Raw genomic sequence first — 10,023 nt, 5'->3', positions numbered from 1 at the left:
TAGAGATGTTTCAATAAGTTTCTTTCACAGACTGGACACCTTCCTAATCTGGGCACAATCCTTTCCCCGGTACAGCCCTTGTTCCAGCTCAGGTGGTAGCTAGGGGATTCCTCATGCTGGCTGCCTCCTTTGTTTTGTTCCACCCCCTTATATGGCTTTGGCACAAGACAGGAATCCTTTGTCTCTCTGGGACCCCCCCCCCCCCCGCTCTTCTTAATGGAAAAACACAGGTTAAAGATGGATTCCAGTACCAGGTGACATGGTCACATGTGCTGTGAGACCCCCAAGCCTTCATTCCTCCCAGTCTGACTCACGGGAAGGCCTGCCTGCAAACAGAGCCATCCACAGTCAGTTGTCCTGGTTGATGGGAGCCATCAAGATTCCCAACCACCATTAATGGCCCACACTTTGCATAATTACAATAGGCCCTCAGAGTTATATTTCATATTTCTAGTTTCAGATACAAGAGTGATACATTTATACAAATAGGATGACCACACTCAGTAGATTATAAGCTTTGTAATGATACCTTACAAGAGACCTTTTGCATGAAGCATATTCCAGTTACATTATATTCACACTCATTAGCATATTTTTATAAAATCATATAGAGTGCATCACAACGGTCTAGTGCAGCGGCTCCAAACTTTGTTGGTTCCCGTGTCGTCATCTTAAAAAATGGTTGGGAAGTGAATGGATGGAACTTCATGCGCACGTAGCCCAGGATACAGTGGAACAGGGTGCTCTTCCCCTTTAAGAGTGAGGGGGTCTGAGGGCAGGTGTATTATCAGCTCCAGCTGGGAAGGGGTCAGCTGATGCCTATGAACCGGCTGAGACAGTTCAATTGGAAGAGGCTCCTGTGGCAGAGTGAAAGCTGTTGGGCCCACCGCACCTGGGTTGGGAAAGGGAATAGTTTTGCTTTGTGATACACTGTGTGCTGAGCGGGGGGCTGACAGAAACTTGGGCATAGAGTTAATCCTTCCTGGGCTGGGGAGACAGGCCAACAGCCCTTCAGAAACGTACCACAATTTAGGAACCCCTGGTCTAATCCCTGTTCAAAAGGGCTAGGGGCACCCTAGCCCATAGGAAACACCAACAAAAAGAGCAGGGTGGAAGGTGATGGACACTGAGTTAATCTTCTCAGGAGCAACAGATGGAGAAGCTGAGAGGATTCTCTCTCCTGCATGCACTTAATAGCCAGAGCTTTTAGTCTAGTCCTGAGCCAAAAGCCCCTCAAATCCTTTGGTGCGTTCCTATTATCTCAGATTTGGGAAGGTGCTTAAGAACTGCTTTTCCCCTTAGTGGTTTGGTTCAGGCACTAATTCCTCACCAGTTCAGCTTGGCCTTAAAAAGACGCAGCAAGCACAGAAATCCATCGTAGCCAGCGTTAGCTGTATGTGACAGGAATTATAACGGAAAAATTGGTTTGCTCCTTTGCAGATTTTAGGGTCTGTTATTAAATAGCATCTGTTTTTGAAAAAAGCTGCAGATGAGCTGAACTGGTATGTCATGCTGGGAGCTGTTTAGAGGCCTGAAAATGACTAGGCTAGTATATTATGACAGAACGAGGAGTAATGGTCTTGACAGAACGAGGAGTAATGGTCTCAAGTTGCAGTGGGGGAGGTTTAGATTGGATATTAGGAAAAACTTTTTCACTATGAGGGTGGTGAAACACTGGAATGCGTTACCTAGGGAGGTGGTAGAATCTCCTTCCTTAGAGGTTTTTAAGGTCAGGCTTGACAAAGCCCTGGCTGGGATGATTTAACTGGGAATTGGTCCTGCTTCGAGCAGGGGGTTGGACTAGATGACCTTCTGGGGTCCCTTCCAACCCTGATATTCTATGATTCTATGATTCTATGATTATCTCTACCTAGGATGGGCCTACCAGCTTTAGTCATGGAAGTGCTGGGAACTCCCCTGAATGAAATTCAGCAGTGGTGGTGAATCCTGATTGTCTCACACTGTGATTCCCCAAAAGCATATGTGCTAGCTACAGGAGAAGACTCTCTTCCTTCAAATATTGTCGTCTTTCCCACACGTACAGGAGAAATAACTTGCTCACACACTCGCTCCTCTCTCTCCAAAGCAGACAAGCTGTTCTCTCAAACACTCTCACACTCACATCCCCCTTCTCTCCCCCGTGAACAAATAAATGTGCTCATAGGCAGCGTGGGTTACTCTGGATCCAATGTCACGTCCTCGGGGTCACTGCACTGGGACGTCGCTTGGTTGCTTTTGATGTTGCCTTCTGCTGCAGCATAGCCCTTCGGGGCAGAGAAAACTTCCTAAGCAACTGTCATCCTCTCACGGAACACAGTGCCCCATTGAACGCCAGCGAGCCGTCCCTTCGACATTGCCTCCCGGGCAAGTGAATGTGCGGGCGGTGACTCTGCCTGTAACTGCTCATGTGGAAATTTGTCCATGTGTCCTCTGCCCTCCATACTCCCGCATCTCCCTTGTCAGCAGGCTGCATGACAGCCTGTGCTTCCCCCTCCCACCCTCTATCTTCAAGGCTCTGCACAGCCAAAAACTAAGACACCAGGGTGGCTTGGTAGCAGTGCCAATGCAGTCCTGTTCTGCCGTCCCTGCCACACCTCAGTGTAAGGGAACAGCGTCCCTTTAACTCAGCTTGTCTATCTATTTCATTCAATTCTGAGAGCACCCTTATAACCATCACTTCAGCGCCAGGAGCACTGCCAAAGATAATCACATGCTGTCCCGCCTCTGCGGAAGCCCCAGCATGCTGAGCGGAGTTTGCATTTCAACTGCCTCCCTGGGCAGCTTTCTTCTTAACACTGCCAATGCACGAGACCCTCGCCAGGCTCCTGCAGAGGGGAGAGGCTAAACCGCATGGGGTGGAGCCATTCCCCAGCATGCCTGGCAGATGGCTTTTGCTCAGTCTCAAGCAGGTCTCTCAAGCCTCCCTCCTTTGGGTCCCAAAGTGATGCAACAAGTTTGGCATCCTCTCAGATTTAGGTCACACAGCAAGCAGGGCAGCAGAAGAGCTGGGACTAGAACGCCGGTCTCCTGAACGAATAACGTGCTGTGTCTCTTATTTTAGGTCTTTGTCACACACTTGGGCCTTGGCACTTTGAGAAGTATGGCCTCAGGAGGAATTTAATAGTCTCCTGCAGAAATTGACACCTCTTCTTCAGACTTCAGAATGTTCTTGAGGAGCAAACTCTGCAGTGAAAGTCGCAAAGGTCCCTTCCCGTCTCAGCTCCCACTCTGTCCACTTTTTGTAACTGATCTCAGAAACTTTCCTGTCGACCTGAGCCTCCCAGATCTCCTAGAGAGGAACATTTTTGTAAAGTTTGCTTAAGTGTGATGGCTAAGTGTGTGTGTGTGTGTGTGTGACACACACACAGGTTCATGTGGAGAAAACACATAAAAGGCATTTTTATAAAGCCTTCAAACCCAATTGTCAAGTTTGGGGGCACAAAATGGAACATAGGTATTTAAAATGGGTGTTAGTTACCTGTGTTGATTTAGTGCCCAACGGCCCGATCCCACAAGGTGCTGAGCACCTCATGGGATGTGCTGTGTACTCTCAGCTCCATAGAAGTCAGTGGGAGCCAAGGGTGCTCAGCACCACACTCCAAGTTCAGTAATAGGTGCTGCTCCCAAGGCTGAAAATTGGGCCCTCCACTGGAAGGAGAAACAGAATGTGTTAGTCTCTAAGGTATCACAAGTACTCCTGTTCTTTTTGCGGATACAGACTAACACGGCTGCTACTCTGAAACAGAATTTAAATAACATTAAGGGCATGTAACACAAGCTCACTTACCAGAGCCAGGAAATGGAAAGTGATAGCTGAGCCATTTTGGCAGCATTTCAAAATACGTATGATTGATTTACCTGACCAGCTAGAATGGTTCTTAATATGTCACTGCAGCTCGTCCACATACACATGCATTCGTAGAAGTCCGTTCTTCTTGCAGTAGGGCACAGAGTCTACTTTATTTTTAAATAACCCATTACTTAATGTATGGACCATGGGGCTGACTCTGCAACACTTACTCATGCTGAGTAGTCCTTATATGAGCACTCCAACGGCGTTCACAGGAAAAAGCACTGTACAGTGTGAGCAAGGGTCTGACCTGTTGCAGAAATAATAAGGCTCCTGCATTTACTTTGTCATTCAGGGATTCTGATGCTCCCTGCTAACCTTTGCAAATATAACTGATTGACACCCCTTCTCCATCTTTTCTCTGCATTAGAATATGTCCACCTAGAGTAGCTCATCTGACTAAATACACACACACACACACACACACACACACACACACACGGCATTAGCTGTTGTGCCATGAATTGTTGGCATGATTTTTTTATATGACAGTAGCCCCATCGTGCTAGGCACTGCACAGATGCATAGGAAGAGACAGACAGTCCTTGTCCCACAAAGTTTACAGACAAGACTGACACAGGGTGGGAGAAAGGGATGACTATTCTACAGATGGGGAACGAAAGCACAGAAGGCCTTGTCTAAGAGCCCCAGGAAGTCCGTGTCAGAGCCAAGAGTTGAATCCAGACTCTCTTGTAAATCTTGCATAACCACGAGATCATCCTTCCTCTTTGTTCCATAAAGAAATGAACTATTTGTGTAAGTATGAGAACTAAATGCGAACCTGTCACTTGGAATTGTCGTTAGTTCTCTTGCCATTTCAGCCATGAGGTTATGCTGTAGAGTTTTAAGCTTTCACCACCATATTCTCTGACTCCTACATATTTTTCCCCCCAGCAAAAATGCCTAAAGGGGGTATTTTCAAAACATCCAAGAAATCCTCAAGCAATACAAAATCTGGGCAGCACACCACAGGAGGTGATGTATTCTATGAAGTGCTTTGATTTGGTAGATGGGAGAACACTAAAAGGCAATCTTTTGGTCTCCTTCGGTCTTGCTCAGGTCGCCCCACCATGACTGTTAAACTTCACTCTCATGCATACTGTGAACGGTAGAACTTTGATGCCTAGCCCTTTGCATGCCTCAGGGTCTGTCAGATGTTTCTGTGCGTATGAGTGGTTTGCAGGATGTTACTCTTGGAGCCCTTGCAGATATGTTGAAATTCAGGCTTTGAATTCATAGCTCCTTTTGGGATTGGGGACTGTTTGATATTTCTTTTATTTTCAGAAGAGAAGTGTTTGTGTTTAAGCGCCAGAAGATATTAACCAAGGGCATTTTTTTTTTTCTGTCTTGCTCCTAGTGGAGCAAGGATAATTCTGGTTATCTGCTTTGTTCCTAATCACATCTTACACATGGCTGCCCCCAGGAGATTTCAGCACTCTGGCTAGGAGCCAGCCTTTCCCATATCTCTAAGTCCCCTCAAGCTTTCATTTGGCCTGAAGTTATCAGTGACTGATGAAGTTCAGTTTAACTTTCCTCAACTGCTGAGAAAGCTGAGACTGTCTGGGAAGGTTGCGCCTTAAGGATATGCCGGTATAGTGTATGCCAGTTCCCCAGACCGACATAAGCAGAGTTCTATGGGTATGGCTGTGTCTATACTAGGGTGTTTGCTGGCATAGCTATGCCAGAGTTTAAGGCCAGAAGGGACCAGCAGATCATCTCTGACCTCCTGTACATCACAGGCCATTAAACACCTCCCAGCCTCTGCTTCAGCAAAGGCAACTACCAGAATTAGACCAAAGTTTCACAGTCCATGTGAGACTAAACTACGATGTGCCACAGGCAGAGAACAGCAGGGATGGAGGTGCACCAATGCCCAGGCCCCATGCTGCAGAGGAAGGCAAAAATACCTCAAGGTTCCTGCCAATCTGGGGGAAAATTCCTTCCCGATCCTGAATATAATTATCAGTATGTTGGTAAAAAAAGTCACACCGCTAAATAACATAATGACGCCAGCAAACGTTTTTCATGTGGACAAGAGGTCAGTGCTAATGTCTTGTGTTAGAGCATCTGAGAGCAGGGTGTCAGACTGAATGCTAATCAGACAGAATCATGGTGGCTGGCCCTCCTGAAAAAGTGGCGTGTCTTTGCCCTTTCAGATACCCACACCATTTTGATGGCAATCTTACTACTTTTGCATCTGCCTGCGCCACCCATTGTATGTTATCATAATCCAGTTCTGAGCTTCCATGGCTCCACCCCAATATTTGTTCTGTCCTTTCAGATGATTGCTATGATGCAGGGATGGGGAATTTGCCTGGCAATCCCTGTGTTGGTATGTCTAAAACTGGATTTCTGTTGTTCATGTTGCTTCCCAGGTTATCAGGCAGCTACCAGCATCCTTTCCCACATTCTGATGTTTCTCTCCAGAACCCTACATGTTCTGGATCATGACTGCCTGTGAATCACATGGCTTCCTATGTGTATTGAGATAAAATGAGGCACACCTGTTGGCAGTCCCTATATCCAAACTCTGAGGAATTGGAGGTGGAACACTGTTACTGGAGGGTCCTTAAATCTAGAATTTGCTCCCCTTGTGGGGCTGCTATAGTCTGAGAGTGTCAGCCTTTAGGAAGTGCTCCAAGGATGGTTTGGGCTGGTGAGTTGTATAGGGCAATCTTTCTTGCTGCAGTTGATATTTTTTAACATGGGCAAGTGTGTATGTATGTTGTCCCTTGTTAGCAATTGCAATGGGGTGTAAACCCCACACTGGCTAAGGGGAGCTAGAGATCTTAATTTGTGAACCTGGAGGGAGGGCCAGGCCCAATTCAAGATGAGTGTCACCTGAGGGAGGAGCTGGGTGGTGAGTATACAGAGAGGAAGCCCAAAGTAGAAGGGCTGGGTTGGGCTCCCCTTCCTCTCTTGGTAGTAGAGAGACTGCAGGGTAGAAGAGGAGGCCCAAGGGGAGAGTAGGCCTTGGGATGCTGTCTTGGGAAGATGCTCTGGAAAAAGGTCAGGAGAGTTGTAGAGCAGCCCTGGGGTGGAGTAAACTCCAGTGATGAGCTCTGATAAAATGGCAGGATCTTGACTTCCAAGGGGAGAGCCCTGGGAGGCATTCAGTGGAGGAACAGGGCAAGGGAAATTTCAGAAGGATGAAAGGTCAAGCCAAGGAGAGCAGAAGTTTGGTTAAGTTTGTATTTTCAGTTGGAATTTATTGGAGGACTCCAGGGGCTATCCTGTGAGCCCCAGCCCTGGAAGAAGGATGAGCCTAGAGGGCTTATGAAGCCTGAGAACAGAGAGAGATTGTGGAGCCTGAGAGAAATGCAGGCACGCAGTGGGTACAGGAAGGGGCTGTGGCAAAGGCCTGCTGACAAACTGAGGTAGAAAGATATGAAACAGGGTCTCTGGGCTGGAACCCAGAGGGGGGGCAGGGGCTGGGTGTCACGTTGCACTCCATAATGCTTTATAGAAATATGCTTATGGGTTTAAATATGACATAACTGGAATATGTTTTATACTAGATATGCCATGTAACATATCTTTGCAAAGGTTATGATCTACTGAATATGTTCATCCTATTTGTATGCATGTATCATTTTTATATCTGAAGTTATGAGCGTTGGCTCTATACTTGTATTTAAAGTGTTTGCTGTAGGAAACACATAAGGCAGATTTGGCCAACATAGTGTAAAGGGATTATTCAAGTAATTGGGAGTACTTAACTAACAGTGGACTTTGGGAGATGCCAGTCTACATCTGAGCATTCCTGAGAATGTTCAAACTAACATGTAAACAATGGCGTCGGCCTGCAAAAAGCTGAATCAGTCATGGACATATGACTTGCTCAGGTGGCTACAAACTCCATCTTGTTGCTGTGACTTTGCACAGAAGAACAAAGGGGTTTCTGCCCACAAGAGAGAGAATATAAAAGGCCCTGGAACCCTCTCCATTTGGTCTTCAGCTGGCTCAAGAGATGGCCTCTCCATCCCAAAGAGATGGCTGAAAGAAACTGGAACAAAGGACTGTACCTAAGGGGGTGTGAGTGATTGCTGGACCCAGGCCATAAACTACAATGTTGGTCTGAAAAGGATTGGGCCCAGACTAGGAAGGAGTCCAGTATGTGAAAGAAACTTACTGGAATATCTCTGAGGGTGAGATTTAATCTGTAATCAGTTTCTTAATGTATTAGGCTTAGACTTGCATGTTTTGTTTTATTTTGCTTGGTAACTTACTTTGTTCTGTCTGTTATTACTTGGAACCACTTAAATCCTACTTTTTATACTGAATAAACTCACTTTTGTTTATTGATTAACCCAGAGTAAGTGATTAATACCTGGGGGAGCAAACAGCTGTGCATATCTCTCTATCAGTGTTATAGAGGGCAGACAATTTATGAGTTTACCCTGTATAAGCTTTATACAGAGTAGAACAGATTTATTCGGGGTTTAGGCTCCCAGAAAGACTAAATACTGGGTGCTGGGAAAGTCCCTGTTAACTGAGAAGCCCCTGGGCTAAGTGAATCTTAGTTTCTGTGAACTGCAGGGGGGCATGGCCCAACCTCTTGGTTTGTGCTGGAGCCGACTGGTATGTCTAGCTCGGCAAGATGGGAGTGGAGGGAAGCCTTTTCTGGCAGGGGGTTTGTTCTCAGTGGTATCCCAGCACATCTAGTGACAGTCTTGAGGGAGTTCCTGTGACCCAACCCATCACACTGGGTTCCTCTACTCGCCAGTGGGGAAGGAGATGTGAAGCTCCCTGATATAAGGGGATAGGGACTTGGAAAACCATGAGAAGTAAGGGTGTAAGGACCGTGGGGCTGTGAGTCATGGGCTGGAGACCTGATGTGAGGACATGGGACTGTAAGTGACCTGGCCCAAGGGCTGAGTATAAAAATTCCTGTGCTGAACCCCTCAGTCAAGAGGGTCCCATGTTGTTGTTGTAGCAGCTAGAGATCGAGGCCCCATTGAGCTAGGTGCTGTACAGACATATAGTGAGACAGCCCTTCTCTGAAGAGCTTACTGTCTAAATAAGCAGCATACAAAGGCTTTCAGAGAGGTGCTGTGACTTGCCCAAGACCACGGTGCAAGGCAACACAGGCGAGCCAGCACCTATGGAGAAGTGAACTGTGTCAGGCGAAGAGCTGTTGCTGCTTAACTCTCCTGGAACAAGGGGAAACCAGGCACCAAAAGTGACCAGTGACTCTCCCTGGCCAGATCCTGGGGCAATGCAATTTGCAGTGCCCCTTGCTCTGGGCTTGCAGCAATTCCATGGTCTAGCCAAGGAGCCTTAGGCCCTGCTCCCACAGTGAGGTCTATGGAGGTGAATCCCTGCACCAGCGGGGCATCTCATGGGTTCAGGGATCCACCCACACAGAGCTCATGGCAGGACTGGGGCTTTATTTTTTATTCCTTTGAAAAACGCAGTGTGAATCAGTTGTGAAGTTCACGTCATCCTGCCCGGCCCAGAGATCAGATGCCTAGGAAGGTGCGATGTCTGAAGTCAGTGAGTTATGAAGCTGATGTTTTCCCTCAGAGATTATCTGGGTTTCCAGGTCCATTTGGTTATCTGGCGCAGTGCAGATGAAAGCTCAGCTCGTTCTGTAGCTTGAAAGCAGGCAGTGACTGTAGGCCTGCAGGCTTAGCCCTCAGTGCTCACATTCAGACACAAGAAGTGTTCTAAGGACAGATTTTTTCCCCCTAGACATAAATTTCGAGCCAAGCAAGAATTTTATGGCTGAACATGAATCAAGCCCCGGGCAGCTATAAAAACACAATTTCTTTTTAAAGAGCTGGGAGCAGCCAAATTAAGTTGTAATCAAGCTACTGAATACAAGCCAAACTAATGCTTATTAAATGAGAACATGCTCTTACTATCCCTGGTCCGCCAGCAAAACAAGGGGCATAGTTATGCTCAGGGATGTATTTCCAATTCAGCACAGTAGGCAAGTGTCTAAGGGCACTGGCATTCTAGGGGCGACTAAAAGTTAAAAAGTTACTACATACAGCTCCTCTGCAGGTGGCTGGGCTCCCTCCACGGGTTGGTGGCTGCCCAGTGTGTGGGGCTGGAGCAGGGTGAGCGTCCAAGTCAGCCCTCCTGGGGGCGCTGTGAGCCGTGGCTGGGCGGGGCGGCTTCTGAAGGTGCTGGGAGCTTCTCAGCCCCTTCCCAGTCTTCGCTGCCCC

This window comes from Eretmochelys imbricata, chromosome 14 (genome assembly GCF_965152235.1).
Source record: "Eretmochelys imbricata isolate rEreImb1 chromosome 14, rEreImb1.hap1, whole genome shotgun sequence".
NCBI lineage: Eukaryota > Metazoa > Chordata > Testudines > Cheloniidae > Eretmochelys > Eretmochelys imbricata.
Note: the sequence above shows the minus strand (reverse complement) of the source record.